The 27,747-nt window shown below is 57.9% G+C and overlaps 1 protein-coding gene across 4 annotated transcripts in view; it reads right to left on the reverse strand.

The window, feature by feature from the left end:
- Positions 1-27,747, reverse strand: part of GRIK1 (glutamate ionotropic receptor kainate type subunit 1) — a 225,449-nt gene that overhangs the window by 127,238 nt on the left and 70,464 nt on the right. The window lies entirely within an intron of this gene.

A 27,747-nucleotide genomic window follows, 5' to 3' on the forward strand; every position in this document is an offset into this window, starting at 1 on the left:
GGCTGGCTGTCCGTGCGCCCGGGACCCCCTCGTGGAAGGTGCTGGGTGGGCCCGGCTGCCGCCTGCTCCACGTGCCCCCCCCCCCCAGGACTCTTCCGTGGGCCCTGGGGCTTCGGCGGCAATCGCGTGACCCGGGGCGCCGCAAGGCCGGCAGCGGTCAGCAGCGGTTCGGGGGTTTCCTGCACGCGTGCCCCACAAGGCTGCTCTGTGTGGTTCTGGTCCCCACGCTGCGGGGGGCGGGGCAGAGAACAGCCCGAGCTCTGGGCCTTCAGGGCCGAGCAGGCGGGTGGGGGGCTGTTCTCAGCGGGAGTGGCCTCCCAGGTGCAAACCTCTGACTCCAGAGCCTCGGCCTCGCGGACGCGCCCGTGGGTTTGCCGCACCGGGGCCTGCGGGCCGCGGCTGCCTGCCTCGCTCCTTGGACCCCTTTATTTCTTATATTACTGAGCCAGGGCTCTGCAGAGGAAGGATGCTATGAAAATTTAAAGTGATTTGGGGGAGATATTGCACGGTTCCCTTCTCGGAACACTCGATTTTGCATTATGGGGTAACGCCCACGGGAGGGAAGCCGCCCTGCTGGGTATGAGCCCGCGGCTCCGCCCGCCGCCCCAGTTCCCCGGGAGTCACTGCTACCGAGGCGGCTGCTCTGTCCCCAGAGCAGGGAGGCACACTCATCCTGTGGAGAGTAGGTCGGGTGCCCCTGAGTCCAGGCGAGATGCGTGTGGTCAGTCAGACAGGCGAACGGTTCTGTCCTTTGCCACGAACGAGATATCGCTGGGACTGCGGGGCGGGGGGGCAGGGCGTCACGGGCTTCGGTGTGTTTAGGGGGCTCATCAATTCCCGTGACAGCAGGTTTGCTCTGTTACGGTCATTCTGCATTTGGCCCTTTCATGCCGAGTACATGCGACCCCAGCTAGAAGGTTCCCCTTCTGCCCTCGTCGTCTCTGCCACCCACAACGGGACCGCGAGGCCGACCTAAGGGGCGTGTGGAAGCTCGGCCAGGGACGCTCGCGGCCTCCGGCTCCGCAGGGAGCGCGGACTCGGGGAGCCCGCCTCAGGGCACCTCTCCCCTCCCGCAGCCCGGGGCTCTGAGACGCCCACCCCTTGGTTGTGACGACGTCTTTTTCACGATGGGGCCTCACCAAAGCTCCATCTGTGTGGGGTGGCGGATGGGGCGGCCGCGGGCTCCACATCGGGGAGCGTTCATCACCTCTGCGGCTGCGACGGCCCCACGCAAGCGCCGAGACAAAGAAGAGCCCGCGCCGGGGCTTGCGACGTGGGCCCCCAAGTGCTGCGAAATGAGTGCGTCCGACCTTCGCCCCGGCAGGCGTGAGCTCGCCGCCTCGGCCGCGGCGCCTGGCTCCTCCCCTGCTCACCTGTGAGTCCGGCTTCGCCTCTACCGGGGGCGCAGCGAGGTGGGCTGGGTAAGCGGCTTATTCGGCGCCGGCCGGTGTGCGGGCTCTGAAATGAGCCAACGTCGGTGGGGTTTCCCGACACTTGCGCGTGGGGTGCTCCTCCCAGCAACGCCGCTCCCCCCGCCCCCGCCCCGTCCGTGAGGCGACGAGGGACCTCCCACGGTCACGGGACTGGGGTCTAAGCTGAACGCACCCGCCTTGCACGCGCTCTTCGTTTGTAATAACGTTGTTGGCATGTTTCCAAACGTGGCGACAGAAATCCGGGGCATCAGGCAGACCAGGGCGGCGCCCGTGTGTCCTGAGGGCCACGCGGGCCCTGCTGCCCGATCGTGGGGTCACCCCAGGCTCTGCGCCGCGCCGGGCCGCGCGCCGCGGCTGCAGACACGGAGCCGCGCTGGGGACCCGGGCAGCCACCCTGTGCGCGGAGTCGCTCTGCTCTTTGGGTTTCGTCGGAAACCTCGCTGCTGCTGCTCAGGGTGTTTCTGGTCACAGAGGCGGCGCCGCATGGATTCCCTGTCCGTCTCGCTCGTGCGTGTCCATGTGGCCTGACGCAGCCACGGCCGCTCCCGTCACAGCTGCCTGGCACCTGACGCCCTGAGGGCGGCGTGGGGTGGAAGCCCCGCCGCGGAGGGGTCTGCTCTGTCCGGGGCCCGGTCTCCCACGCGAGGAGCTCGGCCGCCCCCGCACCTCGGATGAGAGAGCCCAGCCCGTCTGGAAGAGACATTTTACAGGGAAAACACACCCCAGATCCCTCTCCCCGGGGCGGCAGGCCGGGAGGGAGCGTTCCGCCGAGCGCCTCGCAGACCTCGCTCTGCCGGCAGGACTGTGCACACCCACCGCCCGCACGCTCGCGGGCACGTGCGCATTTTGCATAAATAGGATCCCGCTGCGTGGTTCTCGGCAACGCGCCCCTTCGTCTCACTCCTCCCTCCCACCCGGCAGCGGGGGCGGGGCGGGTCCTGCCCGCCTCCCGCGCGCCTGCTCTCCAGCCTGTGCGGTGACCCGCACAAGCTGCGTCGTCGGCAAGTCCGTGCCTTCCGTCCGTCCCCACTCCCCGCCCGGGACGGCGACGATGCAACACGTCGAACACACGCCTTTCTGTTTGGGTCTGGGAAACGCCCGCAGCTCTTCGGCTCGCAGGCGTTTCTAATGCCCAGGACACCGCGCTGTCCGCTCCTGCGCAGCGCCCTCCCCGCTCGGCGCGCGGCCCTGGGCCGGTTGGGTGGCGGCCCGTGGCCTGGGGCGGCCTCTCCCATGCCTGCCCGCCGCCCCCTGCCCCGCACTGGGCGCTGCAGCGCGCATCGTCCCGGGCCCTGCCGGGGCGCGAGAGAGCGGCTTCGGGGTGTGTATCCAGGGCGGACCTGCTGGGCCGCGGCGCGAGTTTATACTTGTTTTGCGAAACGTGCAGAATGAGGTTGGTCACAGACTCTGGCCGTGCCTCGCAGAGCCCTGACCTCTCAGCGCGGCGAGGGGCAGTCAGGCCCCCCTGCGGCGCTCCGACCCCCTGGGGTCCCGCGGTGACCCGGGACGGACGGCCCGCCTGTCCTGGGCCGAGGGACGGAAGCGCGGCTCCCTCGCTGAACCCATCTGTATCGAGGATTTGGATTAGTTATTTCTCACAAAATGGGCAAAGATTTCCGCGTGGAAAAACGCTATAGACCTGAAAATGGGTTTTCCTATTGACCCGTGCGCTCGTTCTTTCTGAGTCTCCCCGTTTCAGCGGCTCTGGAGAATTTCCTTCTGCCTCGCTTCCCTCCCCGGCCCTCGGGGCGCACCTCGCGGCTCGGTTTGTTTCCTGCTGGCGCAGAGGGCACTGGGGCGACCATCGGCGCCCACGGAGCCCCTGGGGCGCCGGCTCCGAGCTGCGGAGCCGCCCCCGCACCGTGCGCCCCGCCCGCCTGCTGGGTGTGCTGGAGCCGCTGGCGTGGCGCACGTCCGCCGCAGGCGGGGTGCAGGCCCCGGCGCCCGTTCTCGACGGGCGGGATTTACTCGTCTCCAGCTGCCTGCGATGTCAGTTTTTATAGTTACGCTTTGATTTGAGGGAAGATGAATGTTTTAAATACGTTTACTGGCCTGTCCATGAGTTTTGTGTGTGTTCTTTGCGGAAGTTATTCGAACACTTGTGTCGTCGTTGCTGCCCGCCCGCTCCCCGTGAGGGCACAGGCGGCGCCCGCAGTCCGGGCCCCGACGTGGCCTTTCCTGGCGCCGAGCAGCCGCGCCATCCGCGTTTGTGCAGGGAACGCCGGTTCGCGTCTGCCGCAAGCGGTGGCTGCTTTTGTTTCCCTTCTTGTTCCATATACCGCAGCTCTACCCATAATCGTCCCTTTTTCCTCGTAATTTTTGGCTGCTGTGTGTTCTCAGTCCCCTTGAATCCCAAGATTATAACCACATATAATCTTGTTCTATTACAATACTCTCTTGTTTTTTAACATTGAGTTTCCTAGTTGACGTGGAGTCAGCTTGGCGCGGTTAGTGAAATAGAGATCTTGTTTTACATTTTTTCCAACCACTCTTACAAACTAGTCTGTCTTTCCCATATAATATCATATTTATCTAATACTAAAACCCTATGTGCACTTGGCTCTAGTCACACCCACTAATTTACTTAGAATTCTTTATTTTTAAACAATTTTTCACGTATAGTCTATACTCCGCATTACTTTGTGCTGGCTCCAGGTGCACAACAGCGGCTGGATAATCGCACATTTCACGGAACAGCCCCCCGCCCCCCTCGCCAGTGTCCCCGGCGTCGGCCGCTGCTCTGGGCTCCCAGCCCCCCACCGTCTCCACGCAGCCGCCAGCCCCGCTCCCGTCCGGCAAGTGCCAGTCTCGTCTGTGCCTCAGCCTGTTTCTGTCCTGTGCTCCTTCGTATTCCTCTCCAGACGCCGCACAGGATGAGACCGCGTGGCGTTTGTCTTTCTCTGACTGACTGACTGACTTCGCTCACCATGACACCCTCCAGGTCCGCCCACTGTCACAAAAGGGAAGGTTTCCTCCTCTTTTATGGCCGAGTAGAATCCCGTTGTGTGAATGTCCCGGAGTTGTTTTAGCCACTCATCTCCTGCTGGGCTCTGGGGCTGCTTCCAAATCTTGGCGACTTTAAATAATACTGCAATGACCATGGGGGTGCATCAGAGGGGGGGCCCAAAAACCTGGGATTTATTGATAAAAACTTGTGTACTTATTCTTGCATGTTTACACTTCAGTCGCCCTCCAAGTCCTCTCCACTTGATGCACTACACCTATCGAAACATTTTTCCTGCTGCTCAGGAACAGTTTTTGAACTCATCAATTTTGTGTCTTTAGTGTTTCTGCCTTTTTAAAATTTTTCTTCCACATGGGCAGAATGCTTCCCTTGGAGGGTTTTTTTCTCATCCAGGGAAACAAAAAAGTGTGCTCAGGATGACTTTTGGTGAATACGGAGGGTGGGGCCCGGGGGTAATGTTGCTGTTGGTCAAAAACCGCTGAGCACTCCGTGCGGGGGTGGGGGCAGGTGCGCCTGTCAATCGCCCCCCCTCCCTCTGCCCCGTCCTGAAGGGGGCACGTGCGGTGAGTCTTCAGAAAAACTCACTGAAGCCGAACGCAGCCTCTCACCACAACGCCAGCGGGCGCGCTGATCCGGGTGGGGTCCTGGGACACTCACCTGGTGGGGGAGCCTGGACTACAAGGGCCCGCCCTCCAGAAGATAATTCTTTTTGGGGGGCCCCCTCGTATGTTCTTTTGAATTAATGTTTCAGGATTCTTGGGTACGTCCCAGGAGTGGAATCACTGCACCGTAAGGCAGTTCCATTTTTAAGTTGAGGAAATTCCACACTGTCTTCCCCAGCGGCCGCCCCAGCCTGCGTTCCCACCCACAGGGCATGAGGGTCCCTTTGCGCCACGTCCTTGTCAGCCTGTGTTTGCTGATTCAGTGATGTCGGCCATTCTGACAGGTGGGAGGGGGTGTCTCACTGGGGTTGTAATTTGCATCTCTCAGGATTAGTGAAGCTGAGCATCCTCTCCTGTGTCCAGAGGCCTCTGTGTGTCCTCTCTGGGGAAATGCCTATTTGGTCCATCTGCCCGTTTTTTTAATTGGGGGGTGTGTGTGTTAAGTTGTATAAGTTCTTTATAACTTTGGATATTAACCCCTTATGAGACGTGTCATTGGGTCATCTTTCTTACAACGCAAGTTCTATCTGCTTGAACACGTAGTACAGCCACGTGGTTCAAGCTTCGGGAGGTGCCGAAGGGCGCGGGGTGCGCTCCCGCTGCCGGCTCCCCCGCTGATCGGGCGTGAGCACACGACCGCCCTGACTGCGCTTCCAAAAAATAGTGTTCACGCGCGGCTAGGACGCAGCTTACATTTTCAAAGCTTGACAACAACTCATACTGCGTCAATGCAAAAGGAGCTTCTCCATCTGTTCATCCCAGGAGCAGAATGTAACAATGTAACGTATCCAAACCCCCTCATATTGGTGGATGCTGAGGTTTTTCCAAACTTGCCCGTTACAGAAGATGCTGGGATGGACGACCTGCACAAGTCCCTCGCGCACGTGTGGGGGGAGCGTGTTCCCTGCAAGCATGCTTCCTAGGTCAAAGGCCAGGCGCTGGTGTTTCTGACAGGTATTGACGAATCGTCCTCCGTGAAGTTACCCGGCTTTTAGTTCCACCAACAATGGGTGAGACTGCCTGCCTCCCAGCCTCCCACGCACATGCGGCCCTTACCTAGGCTATTTTTCAATCCCGTTAAATAATTAAATGGCAGTTTTTTAAACTCAAAGATTTATGAACTGTGAGGCAGTTCTATTTAATAAAACATGTCAGACACAGAAAAATCTCTTGGTTTTTTATTTTAATTTTAATATGCACTCACTTTACTATCTGTAGTTGTCTGCTTTTGTTATGATTTATAAGGATTAAATAAAATACGGATGGCCCATTGTCTAATTTATGTTATCTCACACATCTAATACTGTATTTCTGATAATCCCTTCAATGTTTAAAATTGTGTATTTCAACTCTAAGACCATACAGACTTGGATGTTTTATTAAAGAGAATGTCGTGAAATAAAAGTTATAAACCCAGGATCTTCTCAAATTCTCTGATTTTTGTCTCAGAGGGTACTTCGCGGCTTGTAAGCAGAAGGGGGAGCCTCAGGTCGGAGAGAGCAGCAGACAGACCCCAGAGGGCCCCCTGCTGAGGACAGACCGCAATTCAGCGACCGTTGGGGACCGCGGCCCACACCCGGGCACGGCAAGCCAGGCGTGGGGTGGCGAGTGGAGCCGCGGGGGGTCCGGAAACGACCCCTACAGTTTTCTGTGCCTTTTATGATGTGTGGTTGTATTTTCAAAACTTTTTCCTAACAGAGTATTAGGAGCATCATCATTTTATAAAAAGAGGCTTGTCCAAATTCTGCTTTCAGGAGAGACTAGTGTATTAAAAGGCTTGGAGTGAACGTCGAGGATTTATTTTCACTTTTAAAAACTATGTCACTATATGTCATTTTATTTTGGTGCCGAGGGATGTCACGCACCCAGCAAAGCGCCGGAAGCGCACGCCGCGCGTGGGCGGCAGGAGCCCCGCGCAGCCCCCTCTCAGGCGAGACCGGAAGGCTCCCCACCCGGCTGGTGCCCCGCACCCGTCCCAGGGAGACCCTGGCGTGAGCCCCGCGGCTTCTGCAACGCGTCACCCCAAACTTGGTGTTTTCAAGTAACAGAAGTTTATTCTCGTGCGTTGTTTAGAGGCTGGGACTCCACAACTGAGGCACAGGCAGGACTGGCCCTGGCCTCCCCCCCTCCCCGCCGCCAAGGGCTCCCGGAGGGAGTCCCTCCTGCCCCTTCATCTCCTGGGGGCTCCTGGCGTGCGGGGCTGTGACCCAGCCTCTGCCCGCCTCCTCCGGGTTCCTCCTCTGTGCGTCTCCCATGTGGACACCGGCCTTTGGATTCAGAGCCCGTTCCATACGTCAGGGTGACTCTCCCCTCAAGTTCTTTAACTGTAAAAGAACTTTCTCCTAGGAGGGCCCCGTCCTTGGAGGCTGCGGTTCGGACACGGTTGGGGGTGGGGCCCCGTCAACCCTGTTCCTGAACTGGATGCAAACGGGAGCAAGCTGTGAGCTGCTTCTCATTGTCTGGATTCCTCACTGTTTGGCTTTTTCGAAAACGTCCCGAATGTGGTGAAGGAAATAGATGCACAAGTCCAGGAAGCAGAGAGAGTCCGAAACAAGATGAACCCAAATAGGCCCACACCAAGGCATCATCACTGAAATGCCGAAGGTTAAAGACACAGAAAGAATCTTAAAAGCAGCAAGAGAGAAGAAGTTAGTCACCTCCAGGGAGTTCATTTAAGACCGTGAGCTGGTTTCTCAGAACAAACCTCGCAGGCGAGAAGGGACTGGCAAGACGCACTCAACGTGCTGGAAAGCCGGGGCCTGCCCTGCGCAGCCAAGCCGTCGCTTACAGAGGAAGAGCCGGCGAAGAGCTTCCCAGGCAGGGAGAAGCCGACGGAGTTCCCCATCAGCAAACCGGTGTTACAGGAAATGTTAAAGGGACTTATTTAAGGAAAACAAGGTGAAAACTATGAGCAGTAAAATGGCAATAAGTACCTATCTATCAACAATTGAATCTAAACAACCAACTACGGAAACAAGAAGAAGGAAACAAGAAGAACGGAGAGATAATCATGGGTACGGAGAGCGTTTCCATGGCTGCCGGCTGGAGGGAGCGGTGCGGGGGATGGGTGAGGAGGGGAGGGGACTGGGAGTACGAACCGGTCGGTCGTTACAGAACAGCCGGGGGCGTAAAGTGCCGCAAGGGACTTAGACCCGTGACCAACCCTGGGACATGAACCATGGGGGGCAGGGGGGCAAAGGGCGGAAATCAGGACAACTGTGATAGCATCATCAATAAAATATAATTTAAATTTAAAAAGAGATCTGGACGTAAAGGGCCCCTGGCATGTCCACCGCCTTCGCCGGGGCACCAGAGCAGGGGTAGCTGTCCTCAGCCGACAAGCCCTGGCCGCTCCCACGCAGCGCCTGCCCCACCAAGGCCGCGCGCCTCCTGCGGCCGCCCCGCGTCTGACCGGACGCTGGCCCGAGGGTCCCGGCTCTGGCCGCTCGGCGTGTGGAGATGGAGCCCGGGCACCTGGGCCCCTCGGGCACCAGCGCCTCGGAGGGAGAGGGTGGGGAGGGGCGGGGGCAGCCTCGCTTTGAATAACAAGCCCTCGCTCCAGGTACAGGAGGCCATTTCGTGGAACCCTCCAGACTCTGCTCTTCCTTCACCCGCACGGAACTGTGATGCGTTTGTTTCTTCCTCTTTAACGGGTGGGCACGGCCTCCCTAGAATTTGAATTTCATTTCCAAATACATATTTATGATATCATTGTGCTCATGCAGGCAATTTTAAGATGATCCTTTAAGTATAACAAGGCAAATTACGGCTCCAATGAATTCTGCCCAGATATTTATCATTAATCTCGGAAGCCTTGCAGGTGCGTTTGTTAATGCCGAAGACTTTGTGTTAGAATGCCGTGATCCTTCCTGACATATTAAGCCATTTTTAATTTGCTCTTATCACTGGAAGCCCCTTCATTTTCAAAGATATTAGATAACTCTGGGGAGTTGAGCAGCACAGCGATCGGGGGGCACGGAGCGGGCAGGAGGGGTTATTAATCTTACGCAGACGCCTGTCTCATTTCCAAAGGATCCAGGCCGCGGCCAGCAGGGAGAGCCAGGGGCTTCCGGGGGCCGACGGTGTCCTGTTTCCCCAGCCGGCCCTCTCCCTGCACCTCTTCTGTGCAGCTGTAGTTCACTAATGGCATGTGCACCGTGCAATCGTTACAAGTGTCCGTGTGACATTTGATTAATCTGGTCTATTTAGAGTTGGAACACAAAGCATGCATTTATTCTAACAAGATAATTAATTACCATTCTTCCGTTTGCTTGTCATCATACGTAGAGATTTGCCTATCACTCACGCGATCCCCCTCTGCGGGCGCCGGCCCGTCCGGAGCGGCCTGCGGACCGACGGACAGAGCAGCAAGGGCTTGCGCCCCTCCGGTCTGGTACTGGTCTCATTCTGGCTCCTGCCCTCACGCGCCTACGGTGGTGCCAGGGACGGACGACCGAGCCGCCAGCGCCTGTGCTGGGCAGTGAGAGGGGCCGGGGGAAGGGGGCCGGGCAGGGGCTCGCAGGGGGCTGTTCTGAGGAAGGGCTAGTGCTCGACTGTGGGAGGCGGTCGGATGGGCGAGGGCGCGACCCTGGGGTAGACGCGCGGGCAGTGAGGGAGGCCGCTGTGACGAGGGGTTGGTGTTGAGGTTCCATGCGGAGCGTGGACGGCCCCAGGGCTCAGGGCGCAAACCGCGTGGCTCGGAGACCCGGGCCCGTGAGCCAGGGGGCGCGGACGGGCAGCTCCGGGTGCCGCAGGGGAGCCGGGGAGCCGGACCGCCCAGCGCCGCGCACTGGGAAATGCGGGGGCCCTGGGGACAGCCACGTGGACTCTCCCTGGGCTCTTGGAAATCAGCTGCGGTTTGGGGGCCCACCGCCCGGCCTTGGTGTCCTGGGAAATGGCCCGCTACCAGCACTGCCCTTCCGCCCAAGGCCTAGATGCGGCTCGAGGATGAGGACCTTGTTCAGTGGGGCAGAACCACGCACCGACCCCTGTGTTCTCAGCCTTCCGCCCCTACGTGATGAGCGGGCCAGTTCGTCCCCACTGGCCAATGGGAACAGAAAGCCTGTTATTTGATTTGACCGCGTTTCAGTTAAGCCTGTCTCCCTCACGGGCACTACGCCTGACTCACCCCCACGGTCAAACACACGCTGGAATTCAGAGCAACCCCTCCTCAGCGGCTGCTCCTGAGGGTCCCCACAGGAAAGACCTTTCCCGCTCACCTGTCCAATCCATGCATCTGCTTGTCCCGCCCCCTGTACCTGAGCCCGGAGCCCGGGACCTTGCAGGATGTTTGTTCTACGTGTGATGCAGAGGCAGACGGGTCTGTGGGACCCCAGTGTTGGGGCCTCTCTCCCCGTCAGGGTCTCCCTGCCCCCGCCGGCTCCCGGGGCGGGGAGGGAGGGAGGGACGGGGCGACTCGGGGCGCCGGCCCAGTCACTCAGTGAGCCTGACGGGTCGGTGGGGGCGCTGACCCTCGCGAAGGGGGAGCATCAGCGTCTCGCTGGGTTCTCAGCCTTGGCCAGAAAGGGAGGCCCAGCCTTCAGTGGCCGAGCCGTCGGCCCGTGAGGGCCTCTAGCGCTAGGAGATGCGGCTGAAGCCCTGGAGGAAGGTTGAGGGATGAGGGGCAGGGGCCGGACAGACACCGCGGGGGGGGGGGGGGGGGGGGGGGGGGAGGAAGGCGGCCGCGGGCAGGAGGGCCGGACGGGCTGGACTTTCACATCTCTGTTGAAAGGCTTGAGGCAGAAAACACCTCAATAAGTTTCTGAATATGAGCTGGCTCCATGGAAGCATATATTCATGGCACTATAAATGTAACATTTACATGTGTGTTAGCAGACCGGGCCATATAGTGCAAAACCCATATTTGGGTCGTTCATGAACGTTTTCCAAGGGCTGTACGCAATTTTCGCTTTAATTCTGAATTAACAGCGGCTCCCCCTAAGTAGGATCTGCTGTTCATAACATTATTGATAGGGGAAAAAAAGGTTTCACGTTTAAATAAAATAACTTACAAATAAATTTTAGAATTGGACTCATCTGTAAATTGAAAATGAACGTATACACATAGCATATATGAAATAGTAGCTGCATTTACACATTCTTAGGTGCACGTGCGCACGCCCGGCTCGCGCGCCCGCAGCGGCCTCGCCGGCGACGGCCGGACGGAGGGACGCGACTCCGTTCCGATGTGTGGCGCCTGGGCCGGCGCGGCGGCTCCGGGGGCAGCGCCTCCTGAGCGGCATTTGCGGACGTCGGGCTTGGAGCGCGCGGAGTGATCGTCCTCTCGGGAAGAGCAGACGCGCGCTCCGCCTTGTTTCCAATATGTTTCCTCGGACGTGGACACCGGTGGCCCCTCCCGTGTCCGTAGCACTTAGTCCCGTCTACCTGCTCAGTGGCACCATTTTTCACTAGAATGAGTCGCCCCCTATCAGCACTGAACTAGCCGCCACTGCTCTGTGCCCCGTGGGGTTTCCTGCCCGCGCAATGGCTGGTCCAGGGAGCGCGTGCCGGGCGTGCTGACCGGGCCTCCACGTGGCCGGGCCTGCGCCCCCCGCGCGGGCGGCAGTGAAGCCCAGCCAGGCAGCAGGCCCCGGGCCATGGCTTGGGGCGCCCTGACGGGCACATCGGAGTGCGTGTGCGCGCGCAGTGGGTTACAGCTGTCGCCATTTAGGCCGCAGCCCGGGACCACCCCAGGGTGGCCGCCCCGGGGCCACCCCGTGCAGCCGGCACTGCTCTGGGCGGGTGGCCGCTGCTGGGCGGGGTCCTGCCCGAGGCGCGCGCTTGCCTGTCCGCCGCAGGGGTCCCTCTTCTCGCTCCCGGTCACCACCTTCCGCCTCCTGCCTCGTGTCTGTGCGTGTCCCCCTCTCTAAAAGAGGAAGACTGTGGCCGAGGACCGCAAACTGAGGAAGAGGCAGCCTTCTCCTACTGGAAGGAAGGTAACCTAGCAATGCAGATCGATAATTCAGATGACCTGGAAAAAGGAGGTAAGGGAACAAATCTATTTTAATTTGCTCAGTTAAAATATGTTTTAAAACGATGGCCTTCAAATAGGGACAACGAATGGGGCCCAGGAGGCGCGGCCAGAGCTGCCCCCCGCTGGACGGCCGGGCGTCCAGACGCGATTAAACGGGCGCCCTGTTGGGACACCGCAACGCTCTGCAGACTCGGTGAATCCTCTTCACAAACTGCGTCCTCACCCAGGGCCGCGGGCCCCCGTGGCCGTGACTCTGCCCAGGCGACAGCGGCCGCGGGAACGCAGGGCCCCCGTGGGGCCCCCGAGAGCCAGGTGGCCAAGCAGCCGCCTCGTTTTCACTTGCGAAGTGGCCCCGATCAATCGTTGACTCTTTGTGGTCATGAGCCTTTTGTTTGGTAAAATAGATCTAATTATACCTCCTTTTATTTTTTAACATTCTGGAGATTTTGTAACCGTCAAGTAAAATAATATATATGAAAGTCATTTCTTTAAAATGGGGATTTTGGAAAATCCTTATCAGAGTTTGATGTATAGGAGTCATACTTGTTATTTAATGAAGCAACACGTGTCTGTTCAAAGATCGATTTGAAAAACCTGACTCAATAGCGCGTTAAATCCAGATGTTGCTACGTTAGATAGTCCAACGACTATCTAACTCTCTGAGGCCGGCACCTGTCCCCACAGGCTTGAAATACTGTCTGGGGCGGTTGCTTTGGGGTCGCTCTCAGCTCCTTCCGGCCCGTGACTGCCGAGCTCAGAGACCTCACTGTCACTGTTAGGAGAGGAGCCGGCTCTCGCGGCGGGCGAGCCGCCATGCGGGGTCTGCTCCGGGCAGCTGGGTCGATGCCTTAGCAACTGCTTTTCTTTGATGTTGTGAAGGTTCCAGAAGCAGGAAAGCATGATGGATTTACTGGGCTTTAGGTTTATCATGTAATGATTTTATGGCAAGGAAAACACTTGAACCAAGAGAAATTTGTCTCTGATGTATTAATTAACTGGTTATTGCTAGGAACCCCCCCTAGTGCTCCCCACATGGCCAGAACAACCCCGTGGCAGCAGCTCCCCCTGCCTCCACCCTCCGGGAAGGGCGGCCGGCGCCCTGACAGACCCCCGGCCGGGCACTAGTGGGTGTGGCTGAAACAGGCCTGAACAGAGTGTCCTGGGAAGACGGGGTAGGGGGCCAGCCCGCCTGTCGCCTCGCGAGCTCCTGAGCTCCGTGGAGCTTCGCCCGCCGGAGCCCGCGGGCCGGCCGGCCTGTGGTTGCTGCCCCTCCCGGTCCCCTCAGTGCCGCCCGCCTCAGTGCGGAGCTGGTCCACCCCGACCGCCCTCACGGCCCACTGCCCCAATGTCGCTGCGACCTCAGACCTCAGAGTGGCCAGGATGCCAGGTCCCACCCGCTTGCAGCCTTCGATACAGTTGCCAAGTGTTCCCATGTCCGCTGCACGTGGGACCAGCCTAATTGTCTTCGTATCCTAGTCCCCAAACCTGAATTGATATGAGCTTGTTTGTAATAGTTTCTCAGATGCTAATAATTTCAACAAAGTCTTCAAAACCTGGCTTCAGGCGGAGACCAGACCATCGCCCCGAATGGGAAAGCGAGCCGCTGCCCAAGGCCACCGGCTGGCCTGCCGGGGTCACGCTGCTTCTGAGGGTCCAGCCAGGACGCGGGCCCAGAGATCTGCGACCCCAGAGCTCGAGGGTCCGGGCTCTGTTTTTATTAAACATAATTACTATTTATATTTGCTTAGAAATCCCTTCTATGACATAAACAAACAGCGTTTTTAAAGTTAAGCGATTAGTCTTTCTAAAATAAAGTACGAGAAAGAGTTTTAAGTGGAAAATAATACAATTTGTTTAATCGTGAGAGGACCCTCAGAATGTCCTCGCCAGGGCGCGGTTGGATGGGATGGTCCCGCAGGGCCCTGCCGGGGCTGGCAGGCCACGTCACCCCCAACACTGGGCGCGGGAACGGGCCGCTGCTCTGCCGTGGGCACCTGAAAGCTGACCCCCGACACGTCGCCCGGGGTGGGGGCTTCCTTAGAACCGGAGCAGCAGAGGCGCGGCTCCACCCCCGCCCCCGACCTCCCCCCGCAACCCGGATGTGCAGGAACTGGGACCCTGTCCTGGGGTCGGTGCACCTCTGAGAGCCCCCGAGAGCAGTTTCACGGAGGAAGGGAAGCCGACCTTTCTCCAGTGGGCGTGGCATGTGTGCACGCCATCCGCCCACCCATCTCCCCTCTCCAGCTCCAAAGGCTTTAAAAAGCAGACGCCGTTGTCACCTTGCCGACATGACAAGCCAGCGCCGCTGCGTCCTCACGCAGACAGTGTTCCCAGAGTGTGTGCTAAGCTCTGCGACCACCCAGAGGGAACGCGTGTGCTCACCTACCGGGCATCAGTTGTTCAAGTGCTGGCCTGATGGTCTCTGGTCGCGATTTCCGCCGACCCATTAGACCAGAAGTTCTTTGAGTAAAAATAAAAGGTCTGTTAACACATTGCGTATCACATAGAAATCTCTTAAGACATGTGCCAGGGTCGAATGACCAAAATACAATGTAACTGCAATGCTTTATGGGTTTGTGCAATTATATAGTTTTTCGTAGATTGACCTGCATGGTTTCCACCAATGAGATTGCTTCATTCGATGTGGACAAGACAGTGTGTTGACATCTAAAGTCCCTAACAGATGGCGTGTGAAAAATGAGAAAACTCGTGAGCGTTACGAAATGTGTTAATTAAACGACAGACCTGCTGCCTGGGGGAATGGCTGGCGGGGTTGGGGGAGGAGCCGCAGCCGACGGGCGCAGCTGGCGGCAGGGGACGCAGGACGGCCCGTGCTCGCTCGGGTCTCTCCACGACTTGCCCGCCACGGCCGGTCTGCGGGGGAGGGGCGCGGCCCGTCCAGGACGAACACACGGGAGGCCCGGCTCTGGCCAGCCTCATGCTTCCTTTTCCCACCTCACCGGCGAGCTCGTGGACGCGGGCTGGTGTTAGCTGCCTTCCTCGATCCCACCCAGCCGACCAGGGACAGAAACGGCCGAGGACACTGGGACTGGACTCTCTCGGGCTAAGGGTGCCACCTCCACGCTGCGCCCCGACCCAGACTCTCCCCTGTTGTCCACCCTCCCGGGGCACCTCTCGCTCTTTCAATTTAGTGACTTGGTCTAGAGAGTGGGGAAACCACAGTCAGTTTCCTGCGTGGGGCTGGCGATCCGGGGCTCGGCTCACGTCCCCACATTGGATGGGACTTCGCCAGTTTGCTGAAGCCTGCTGTGGAACAAGCCCGTGTCTGCAGTGCCCGCTCACGCCGTCCCTGTGCCAGCTGCCGCGGCGCGCTGATCGGCCCCGCTTCGGTGACACTGAGGGTGAGCACTCTCCGTGAGACTGTGGGCGGTTTAGGGGTGTGAGGCTTGGTGGTGCTTTAGGGTGTTGTCAATGGCTTTTCATACACTTTCTGCATCCACAGAGATTTATAACCACGCGGATGGACAGGCATTTTTCCAGAAATTATTAGTTAAAGGAAACAAATGTCATTCCCTCGCTAGTTATAACCCAGCAATTACTGCGACCCAGGATTCCACCGGACCTTATTTCACAGAGGGTTTCTATCGCTTGTCCTGTTTTTGTAGAGGGTAGCGTTCCCCCAGATTCCACATTGCCTGTCCTTGGGAGGAAACACGGGCTGCGATAAAGAGGTCGAATGTAGAAATTCCAAAGGGCACTGGGTTCCTCCACTTTCTCGGGGTTCGTTTCTCTCTAGGGGAGCATTCTAGAAGCCGAGATGTTTTAGTCACACCAGCGACAAGCAGAGACAGCCTCTCCGGCGGCCGGACACATGGGAGGGACGCGGAGGGACGCGGAGGTGCCCCAGAGGAGAGCAGCCCCTCAGCCTCCTAGGCTCTCCCCACCCAGGCTCTGGCGGGCTCGTACTCCCCGCCTCTGCGGGCGTCTCAGCCTCGTCAAGCCCTGCCGTTCCTTTGGAGAAGGGGTCTGCGCCCCGCTTACTGCCTGGCTCTGCGTCCTCGCCTTAGCTTCGGGCTTCAGTGCCGCGTGCCTTCACGAGGGACCGGGCGCGTTACCTTTGCTATCGACGATGTATTGGGCTCCCGCCGCTCCCCCGAGCCCCGACGCGGCCGCAGCTGCCCTCACGCGCACGCGGAGCAAAATGACTTACGTGTCCAAGAAAACATTGCTTCCATTACCTTTCTGCTCAGCAAACACTTGTACCAAATGAAGACCGTTTCTGTCCGGGCCTCACCGTCCCCGCCTCCCCCTCCGACGGCTGCACAGGCTCCGAGGGGCGCCGTGTGGCGCGGTTCAGGCTGCTGAGAGGCAAGGCCAGCCCTGCACGTCCGCACGACCGCACCGACCGTCGTGCCGGAGACGCTGACCAGTCCTGTGCCTCCGTCCACCCCCCGAGAGCCGATGAAGCCCCGGGCCTTCCCAGAAGTGCGTCGTGACCAGCCCGGGCCACACAAAGCGCACAGAGGCTCCTTCTCTCTCTTACAGCCTGGCATATAGTCCCGGATCTCTCCGCGTTTTTATGCGACGCAGGGAGCGGCATGCTCTCGAGGGGCTGAGCTGCGTGGTGCCCCCGCCCTGCGGACGTGAAGGCCGCTGGCCCAGGAGTGGTTGGGGTGGCCCGCGGGCCAGCGGCAGGGCCCCTCGTGCGGAGCTGCAGGCCAGCCCGGCCCCCAAGGCGGAGGACAGGCGGCTGTTTGCCGTCCGGGCCAGCGGAGCGCGATCGCGCACCGTCCCAAACAGCGTCCCAGGCTCGGGCCGGAGGCGGGCCTCGTCCAACGGCAACGGGCCTCCCCCTCGGGCTGCGTGGTGTTGAGGGGAGATGGGACCAACTCTGACTTCGTCTCTTTCTTTAAAAAAAGAATTCTGTGAAAAGCGTAAGGGGCATTTTGACAAGTCAGAAAATGCCACAGCGACGGTGCCCGTGGAGCTGCTGTGTCCGCCTTCCCTGAGCTAAACGCCAAGGCCGACGTCTAAGTGCCCGACCGATGGGCAGTGTGTGCACCCCACAAGCCAACGGACAGCTCCGGCCGCAGCGGCCTTTCACCCCCGGCCCCTGTCCTCGGGGCCGAGCTCAGGGAGGCGTCCCCAGATCTGCGTGGAGCTGACAGGTGGTTCGAGGACGGGCGCTCTGAGCGCCCAGGCCGAGCCGGGTGCGCTGCCAGCGGCCTCCCTGGGTGTGTCTCCGGGGGGACAGGCCCCGCGGGCGCCTCACAGAGTGAGCAGGGGCGGGCAGGCCACCTCCCTACCTCTGCCAGGCGGTGTTCGGCTCCGTCCAAACCCACCGTGGCCTCCCTGCCTCGGAGGACTGACGAGCTTGGAGAAAACCTCTCTCACCTTCCCGGGGACAACTTCCCAGCCAAGGTGGCTGTTTCCCTGCATTCAGCACCCTCCCCCCTTCGTCTGAGCTGCAGCCCCCTCCAGCCAGAAGGAAGCGCTGCGTCAGGGCGGGCCGCGTAGACCAGTAACGCATGCGTTTGCTTTTTGGACGTTCGTTCCTGTAGCGTAGAGACGGCGTATGTGCGGCCCACCCCCCCATCGCAGACATCGCTGGTCGGCCGCGACGGGCTCCTGCGGGGCCAGCGCCCACGTTGCTGCGGCCCCGGCCGGGAGGTCAGGGCTTGCCAGCGGCGCCCGTGGCTGCCGAGACAGGCGGTCGCTGCCTTGCACTACGACGTGTGCCTGGCCATGTTGTTAAATCGCCTGGTTGTAAATCAGCCTCTCTGCACGGGGCCGCTGTTGAACTGGGGAGTCATATTGTCCTGTAGGGAAGCAAGTATGTTATACATCACAGAATAATGGAGGATGTGACATGAAAACACAGCTTGACCATAAACCTTCATAATATTTAAAATATTAAAATCCCACTCTGAAGCAAGAACACCTAAATTTAGTGTTTGCATTTATTTTAAAAGGCATGTCAATATGCTATGAATGATACAGCTTATAAAATTATAATTCTGTTTCATCATAAATTTTACCTAAAATGACTCTATAAGACGATGTAAATATTAACTAAACTTCTAACTGACATTAACATTTTAATTTAGGTAAGTCCTTTGGGTGTGATTGGGAGGCCCAGTTCATTAAAAAATAACGAGCCAGGCAGCCGGTAACAAAATAATTATCCAAATAAATTTCGGAGCTTTATCTTCCCCAGAAAACAGGCCCCGTAGAGACCAAGCGAACCCGGAAGCCCAGCTCCGATCCCAGGGCCACCGTCTGAGCAGCAGGTTCGGGTCGGCGGTCGTGGCGGTTTTCCTCCCACTAAAAATGATTTTTTTAATTAATTAATTAATTTTTTTAGATAGGCTAATATCCTAGTTCATTTATTTGTTAGCTGAATGGCCCTAAAGGACTTATCTAACATTTCTTTTTTTAAAAATTTATTTTTCCAAATACATTTGTCTCCGCCTCCCCCACCACTTTCCCCTGCCCCCCTCCTCCCTCCCCCCCAACTCTTCCCCTTTGGCTTTGTCCATGAGGCCTTGCTGTATGTTCCTTGACTTGACCCTTCCCTTCCCTTCCGCTGCCCCCCCTCCCTCCTTCCCTCTTGTCTTTGTTGGAATTTTCCTTTCAGTGTTGCTGGTCATATTTTCCTTGCATCTTTGTATTGTTGATCAGGTTCCACTTACAGGTGAGATCATATGGTATTTGTCTTTCGCCCCCTGGCTTATTTCGCTGAGCATAATGCTCTCCAGTTCCATCCAGGCTGTCGCGAAGAGTAGCAGTTCTTTCTTTCTTTCTGCTGCATCGTATTCCATTGTGTAAATGTACCATAATTTTTTGATCCGATCATCTACTGATGGGCATTGAGGTTGCTTCCAACACTTGGCTATTGTAAATTGTGCTGCTATGAACATTGGGGTGCATAGGTTCTTTTGTATTGGCATTTTGGTGTTCTCAGGGTACAGTTCCAGCAGGGGAATCACTGGATCAAAAGGCAGTTCCATTTTCAGCTTTCTGAGGAAATTCCACACTGCCTTCCACAGCGGCTGCACCAGTCTGCATTCCCACCAACAGTGGACTAGGGTTCCCTTTGCTCCACAGCCTCACTAGCACCTGTTGTTTGTTGATCTGTTTATGATGGCCGTTCTGAACGGTGTGAGGTGGTACCTCATGGTGGTTTTGATCTGCATTTCTCTGATGGCTAGTGATGCTGAGCATCCTTTCAAATGCCTCTGGGCCCTGTGTATCTCCTCCTTGGAAAAGCATCTGCCCAGGTCCTTTGCCCATTTTTTGATTGGATCGTTTGTCTTCTTGGAGTGGAGTCGAGTGAGTTCTTTATATATCTTGGAGATCAAACCTCTATCTGATGTATCATTAGCGAATATATTTTCCCATACGGTTGGCTCCTTTTTCATTTTGCTGATGTTTTCTTTCGCCGTGCAGAGGCTTCTTATTTTGATGAGGTCCCACTTGTTTATTCTTTCCTTTATGTCCCTTGCTTTAGGAGACATATCGGTGAAAAAATTGCTGCGTGGGATGCCTGAGAGTTTCCTGCCCATGTTCTCCTCTAGGACTTCGATGGCGTTGCGACTTATATTTAAGTCTTTGATCCATCCTGAGTTTATGTTTGTGCATGGTGTCAGCTGAAGACCAAATTTCGGGTTTTTGCAGGTGGCCGTCTAAAAACGATTTTAAAACAATCCCATCTGAACCTCCCCTGTCCCGTCAGCGATGCCCCTCAGCTGTCACCCCTCGGGGTGTCCCTCTTTGGGGGGTTTAACAATTTCCTTGGGGACCCACCTCCCCGTCCTCCACGGAGTCACCACAGGTGCCCAGCATCGCCCCCACATGGTGTCCGCCCTGCGCCGGGCACCGCCTGGGGCGCTGGCGACGCGAGACCACGGCACAGGGACAGGTGCTCGCCCTGACGGGCTCCGCTGGCGTCGGTCCCGTGGAGCAAACGTGAACAATGGCACAGGCATCGCCCGAATGTTTGCAAGACTCCCTGCTGTGTCCACCGGCCGTGACCACGGGAGCCAACACACCGGATCCTCCCGAACCCGACTGGGGTCGCCGGGCTTTTCTCGGTCAGCAGAGCCCGGGCTCCCGGTCGCGCCCCTCCCCGCGCCTTCCTGCTCCGGGGGCCAGTGCGCAGGCTGAGCACCACGGGACCCCCGTGGCCACGGCCGCCCGTGTCGCTGCGCCTCTACGCGGTTCTTTCCAGACAAACGGGACCCGCTTTCCAAAGCTGCCGCTCGTGGCTGGTCACTAACTGTTTATGGGGGCAAGTGAAGCATGGCCATCGGGTCGCCTGCCAATGGGGGAAGGTCACGTCCCCGGGGTGGCCGTGGGCTGAGAGAGAGAGGTGACATGGGTGCCATTTTGCAGTGGCAGGGGGGTCCGACTGCCGCATCCCCTCACGGAGCTGCACCTCTGGCCGCGGCGGGACTGGGGCGCAGGGAGGCCCGTCCCCCGGGGACCGTGCGGCCCAAGCCTGCACTGCCCCCGCCGGCGCTTCTGTGTGGCAAGCGGCCGCCGCTCTGCCTTGCCCAGGAGGTGACAGCCCCCTCCGCTGTTCGCAGGCAGGCGCGTGGCCTGCGCGGCTGGGCTGGCAGTGCCGCCGGGGCTGCAGTTCCCGGGTGCGGGCCCTGGGCCGCTGGCGCCGGCGCTAGGACTAAATCCAGCTCCGCGTTTGCTCGCCGGTGAGGAGCGCGGCCAGGCCCCCCGTGCGCCTCCGCCCTCGGACTTCCTTCCCCTCTTTCTTGCTGAATTAATAATCCATTAATGAATTAGCTCTTTCTCACCTTTCTTCCCATGAAATGCAGTTTCCTAAAGAGATTTGTCTGGGCTCAAGGGCCAATATTGCACCTTTTGTTTAAGGAGATGAGAACAACGTGTAACACGCGTGAAAGCAGGAGCGGCTCATGTCTACAGGCCGCGGGCCAGCCGCCCCCGCCTTCGGCCCTTCTCCCACGGCTGCGTCTCCTCCTCGGCGTCTCACTGGCTGCGGCCGCCTTCCCTTCGGCAGAGTCCGCGACCTCGTTCTGCGGGCGTTGGTCCTGGGGCCGCCCGCGCCCGCCCCGCCCCCCTGTCCCTGCCTTTTCCAGGAGAGGGAAGCGCGTCCCCTGGGGGCTGGCACGGTGCCCGTGTGGGAGCCGGGCAGCGTGGGGCGCAGGAAGTCGCTGAAGGGTCCCTGCCCACCGCTGTGGCTCCTGCCCAGGGACACCCAGTGGCTCGGGGACAGGGCAGACCACAACAGCGGTGGCAGGGCAGCTGGTCCACCGGGGAGCAAGGACCCAGCCTGCCCCCGGTGATAAACTTTCCTATTGAAAGGACGGTGCGTCTAACCAGCCCTCTGTTTCCCCGGAGGCTGAAGGCAGTCCTGGGTGTTTGCTGTCCCTGAGCGCCACCGACCACTTGGCTTTACACCGGTTCCCCCGTCGGGGGGCTGCGTGGAGGGCGCGTGAGGGGCGTTGTTCGGGGTCTTCCAGACCAGGCGGGGAGGTGAGGTTCTGTGGCTGCAGAGTCAAGGCTTGGTCTCTAGGCGGGCGGCTGGACGAGAGGACAGGGACGTGACATCGGCCGAGTTAGCGCCAGCGGTCACGGCGTTAGATGAGGGCGGGAACGAAAATCTAAATGGTATTTTCACTCACGTGTGCGCCCTGTCCTTCATAAGCACTCAATGAGCATATTGGTGTTTACGCCACAACTGTTAACTTCTGAAGAGCACATCTTCGTGACCTCGTGCGCGTGCGGGTGTGCACACAGGGCGCTCGCCGGGGAAGGGCTTTCTTCTCCTCGCCTGAACTGTGGGTTTCACGAACAGCCCAGCGAACGCTAAACGGGGACAAAGCAGAAAACGGTCCAGTGAGGTTCCCCACAGCTGGACAGGTTCCCACGTTGCAGCTGCTCGTTTGATGTCCCCTCACCTGAAAGCCACTTTTCCCCAGTCTCAGGTGGCTTTCTCACTCCTTACTTCAGGTCCCTGTTGAAATGTCACCTCCCAGACATGCCTTTTCAAACTGTCCCATTTAAACTGGTTCAGCCCCGGCTGGTGCGGCTCCGTGGACTGGGTACCGGCCTGCAAACCTGAAGGCCACCGGTTCAGGTCCCGGTCAGGGCACAGGCCTGGGCTGCAGGCCAGGCCCCAGGAGGGGAAATGCACGAGGTAACCAATCGGTGTGTCTCCCCTCTCTTTCTCTCTCTCTTCCCCCCTCTCTAAACATGAACACATAAAATCTTGAAAATGGTTCACCAACTCACGTCGTTCTTTGAGCCTCTCCCGGTTCGTTTTTCGCACGTCCGTTACCCCGATGTGAACAGGCACACAGTCGCTTGGACGCTTCCCACCTCTCTCAACAGAGTGAGGTCTGGGGCCTTCGCCTGCTTTCCTGCTGTAACACGGTCTCCAGAAAGGCGCCCAGCACACAGTAGGCATTTCCTGTACCTGGCAGGTTGGCGGGCGAGTCAGGCGTGGCGCGGCGTGGCGCGGCGTGGCAGAGCCAGCACACCGCTCCTACCAGGAAGCCAAGCAGCGCACAAACGAGTAGAAGCCGGAACAATGGAAGCGTGTTCCTGGGTCCTTTACGATGTGTTTTTTTAAAACGGCAACCTTTCTGACCGGTGGGAGGTGGTGTCTCATTGTGGTTTTAGTTTGCATTTCTCCGATCCCAGAATTGGGATCGCTCGGTCATAATGCAGATCTACTTTTGATTGTTTTGAGGAAATTCCACACTGTCTTCCCCAGCGGCCGCCCCAGCCTGCGTTCCCACCCACAGGGCATGAGGGTCCCTTTGCGCCACGTCCTTGTCAGCCTGTGTTTGCTGATTCACTGATGTCGGCCATTCTGACAGGTGGGAGGGGGTGTCTCACTGGGGTTGTAATTTGCATTTCTCTGATGATTAGTGATAGTCATCATGTTTTTAGATGTCTGTTGACCATCTCTGTGTCTCTTTGGAGAAGTGTATATTCAGGTCCTTTGCCCATTTTTTAATTGGAGTGTGTGTGTGTGTGTGTGTGTGTGTGTGTTTTGGCGTTGAGTTGTGTAAGTTCTTACACACTTTGGATGTTAACCTCCTATCGGGTGAGTCGTCGGCGAACACGCTCTCCCTCTCAGGGCCGCCTTTTCATCTTGTCGACACTTCCTTTGCTGTGCAAACCCTTTTCAGTTTGATATAGTCCCATTTGTTATCTTTTGCTTTGTTTTCATTGCCTGAGGAGATATCTCAGGAAAAAGTATTGCTATGAGAAGTGTCTGAGATTTTACTGCCTATGTTTTTCCTGGGACTTTTATGGTTTCAAGTCCAACGTTTAAGTCCTTAATCCATTTCGAGTTTGTCCTTGCGTGCGGTGTGAGGAGGTGATCCAGTGTCTTTTTTTTGCACTTATCTGTCCTGTTTTCCCAACAGCACTTATTGAATAGACTGTCTTCACTCCATTGTATGTTCTTTCCTCCTTTGTCGAACATTAATTGACAATAATCATAGGGGTTTGTTTCTGGGCGCTCTGTTTTGTTCCATGGATCTATACCTCTGTTTTTATGGCAGCGCCATGCATTGCTGGTTACAAGGACCTTGTAGTGTAGTCTGATATCAGGTAGCATGATTCCTCCAAATTTGTTCTTCTTCCCCAAGATTGCTGTGGCTGTCTGGGGTGCTTTGTGGTTCCATGTAAATTTTTGGCACATTTGTTCCAGGCCTGCGAGATGCGCCTTTGGTGTCTTGACAGGAATTACGTTGACTCTAAGGATTGCTTTGGGCAGCATGGACGTTTCAAGGATGTTAATTCTTCAATTTCTTTCTTCAGTGTCTTTCAATTTTCTGAGTACAGGTCTTTTACATCCTTGGTTAAATTTATTTTTAGGTATTTTATTTTATTTTTTGTTGTATTTATAAATGGGATTGCTTTCTCAGTTTCCCTTTTTGACAGTTTATTATTGGTATATTAAAATGCAACCAATTTCTGCAACCAGTTTTTATATACTGATACTTTATTGAATTCATTTATCAGTTCTCCTAGGTTTTTTTCTTTTTTTGGGTGTAATCATTAGGGTTCTTTATATACAGATCATGTCACCTACAAATAATGACAGTTTTACTTCCTCCTTTCCGATTTGAGTGTCTTTTATTTCTTCTTGTCCGATGGCTGTGGCTAGAACTTACACCGCTCTGTTGAATAAGAGGGTGAACACAGACATCCCTGTCTTGTTCCAGATCTTAAGGGAAACGCTTGAGTTAAGAAACATTAAGTGTGATGTTGGCTGTGGGTTTGTGATATGTGGCCTTTATTACATAAAGGTATGTTCCCTCGATTTCCACCTGGCTGAGAGTTTTTATCATAAGCGGCGGCTGGATTTTATCGAATGTTTGTTCTGTATCTGCTGATATGATTATGTAGGTTTTACCCTTCACTCGTTTCTGTGGTGAGTCACGTTTATTAGTTTGCGGATGTGTCGGCCTTGCATCTCACCTGGAAATAATCTCACTTGATCATGGTGTGTGACCTTTTTCACGTACTGTTGGATCCCGTTTGCTAATACTTTCTCGCAAATTTTAGCAGCCGTGCTCAGCAGGGATCCTGGCCTGTAACTCCCTTTCCTCGGGGCGTCCCTCTCTGGTTCGGCGTCAGGGCGACGCCGGCCGCCTGCAATGAGCGCAGGGGTCTCTCCTCCTGTCCAGTTCTTCCCAGCCGCGTGAGAAGGGCAGGCGCCAGCTCTTCCTTGAGTGTTCGGTGAAATTCACTGTGAAGCCTTCTGGTCCAGGACTCCTGTTTTCTGGGAGTTTTTGAATTATGTTTCAGTTTCACCAGTTGTAATCCAATGTATTTTTCGGTGTGCAGCGAAAGTCTGGTCATTCGTTTTTGTGTGCCATGAGATGAAAACCGCCGGTGTAGAAAATTAAGCTCCTGCACCCAGGGTTGCCGCGCGTCGGAGGAGCAGGGGTGCGGCGTGAAGCGGGGCTGGGCTCGGGCTCGGGCGGGGGTGGGGCCGCGTGGCCTGCGCGTCTGCCCCCGGCCGCCGGGCGGTGCCCTGAGGCACAGGGCCCGGGGTTCCGCAGAGGTGTCCTCACGTCCTTCGGTCTCCTCACACAGGAGTGGGATGCAGACCGGCTCACCGTCAGCCCTGGTCCCCGAGGGCAAAGCGGCCCCGGCCCAGAGCGAGACCCGGGGGCGCAGGCTGGGCCGCGGCCCACGTGGTGGGTGGGCGAGGCCCCGGGAACGCTGACACGTTTCCGCCTGGTGCCACGGGGCGCTTTTTGGGTAAAGGGACCCACTAACAGGAAAAAGAGGTTAACGTCCCTCCCCTTGCCATGCGGGAACTTCTTTTCCTGTAACTCTTGTTGAGTCTGTTGGGTGACGGTGGTTAGTAAAATCGTGTCGGTTTCAGCAGTACTAGTCCCAGCGCGGGGCGGGGGGCGGGGGGCTCTCAGTCCCCGACGGTAACGCGCAGGGGCGCTCAGGGCAACGCGGGGAGAAGCCGCCCCGGTCCTCTGGTTTAGGGACCGAAGCCGCACGGCCAGGCTGCGTTGCCCGGGGTTACTCCTCTCTCGCGGGGCGCTGCTCCGGGCTGGCGCGCGCTGATTTCTGGCCTGCTCGTCTGGTCCCGTCAGGAGAGGGTCTGGAACATTCCATTCCCCGAGTGCTGGTCGCAGCAGGGGTCAGCTTGGGATAAGGAGAGAGGGGCAGGTGCGTTCCTGGGTCCTGTACTGATGCTGTCATTTTTCGAGGACGGCAGGTGCCCGCCCCCCGCCCGGGGCCTGGGTGCTGGGTGGGGGAGGGGTGTGGGCGGGGCTGCCCGCCGGGTCCCTCCCACCGGGGACGCACGGAGCCGCCGCCCATCCGCAGCCTCCTCGTCAGCGTCGCAGGTCACACAGGGTGCCCAGGTCCCCCAGGAGGGGACAGAGGTGTTGGAGAGGACCCCGAAAAGACACCCCCGAAGCTCCTCCCTCAGCCTGCTCGATGGCGACAGCGGCGGCTGCGGGGACAGGAAGGGAGGAGCTGGGGGCTGAGGGAGGAGCCGGCTGGAAAGGGGCTCACCTTCAAAGTGCGAGGCCGGCGGGACGTGCGGGCCCCGCGGGCTGAGGCAGGGGGCCGGCCTTTGGGGGTCAAGCTGCCCCCTCTGCCTGTGAGCAGCAGGCGAGCCGGGAGCCTGACTCCGGGCGTCTCGCCCCAAAGCCGCCGCCGCCCCGTCCCCAGCCGCAGGCCCTGGAATGTGGGGGCGGTGAGGACACCCGTGTCATCAGTGTGTTTGGAGGGTTAAAGGAAACAGCGATGGCACCGGCGCTGTGCCCGCCACCAGCAGCCAGCGTGCCTGGCCGTCGCCGTGGCGGCCTGTTCCCACAGGACGCGGGCGCCCCGCGGCTCTGCGGCCGGTGTCTGGCCCTCCGTCCCGGGCACGCCCTCCCACCGCGGGCCTGGGCGGGGGCCACGGGGCCTCCCTGGCTCAGCCTCCTCGCCTGGACAGTGGGCACATTTGCGCGGGTGCTTCACAAGGCGCTCTGAGAACAAACGGGGAAACCTCTGCACAGCTACGGTGCAGGTTGCACTGGAAGTGCACGGTGGCCGTGAGCTGCTCTTGTGTTCCAGGGGGTGGCAGGTCCGGGGATGGGGGTCTGGCTGGTGTCACACGGGGGTGCGACGTGGTTCGGGGTTCAGCTTGCAGCAACAGGTTTCTTCTAGAACGAGAGTTTCCACCGACTAAAGGAATGTAGTCCAAAAATTTTGCCTTCGGCGTTTTTAAATGCTAGTATAGAAAAGTGCCTATAAAAGACCGCACTTATAAAAACAAAGTCCTTATCCCTCGATCGTAGGCAATGTTAAATGGTTGTGATTATTATAGCGATGAGCACAGCTAAAAAATACCCGACAACTACCACTGGCCCATATTTATAGAATAAAAATTAGATATTAAAATGAAAGTACAATGTCTCTTAACTCCTAATTACCACGAACATGGGAAAGAGATGAAAAATTTTATGAGTCCACGGGTATCACCTAATAATAGTAAATTCATATATACACACACACCTATATGTAAGAATATATGTAAGAATATATGTAAGAATTCACTATTATTAGGTGATACTACTATTACATGTATGCATGTGTGTGTATGTGCGCATACACATTTATACACATAGTGTCATTGTTTGCTGCTGTCAAGGGAGGGGACCAGGACTCAGGGCTTGGCCACATGCCTGTTTGGTCCGGGAAGGCGGCTGGAGGTGACCACATCCTGGCTCTGAACCGACAGCGCCTGGGCTCTCGCCGCTCCGGCATCTCCGCCCTCGGGAGGCCAGCAGCCGCCCGGTCCGGCCTGCGCAGGAGCCACACGCAGCCGTCGCACGCAGCCCAGCGGAGCCGGCCCCTTCCCTCCCGTCGACCGGCTGCCGTCAGGGAACGTGCGCCACCAGCAGGCCGCTGCTGCGCGTCCGCGGATTTCAGGGCGTATGCGGCCGCGGCAAAGGCCGCATCGTCAGTGCAGAGCCCTTGCCTGAGGGCCTGTCCTGCGCCCCAGCCCCGGGGGACACGTCGGCGCGTCCGCCCCCTCGCGCTCCCCATGAGCCAGGCCTCGGGTTCCTGCCGAGCAGACGAGGGGCAGAGTGTTGAATAATGTGCTACGTGACGCGGGAGGGACCACCCTGGGATTCAGCTCAGGTCTGTCTCACCCTGAAGGCAGGAGTCGCGGGGGCGTAAAGGGCAGGCATTTTAAGGATGAAAACCGTTAGGGAAAACTATAAAATGGTGGTT

Source organism: Pteronotus mesoamericanus, unplaced genomic scaffold (genome assembly GCF_021234165.1).
Source record: "Pteronotus mesoamericanus isolate MK-2021 breed Mesoamerican mustached bat unplaced genomic scaffold, CSHL_Meso_final contig_116, whole genome shotgun sequence".
Classification (NCBI taxonomy): Eukaryota; Metazoa; Chordata; class Mammalia; order Chiroptera; family Mormoopidae; genus Pteronotus; species Pteronotus mesoamericanus.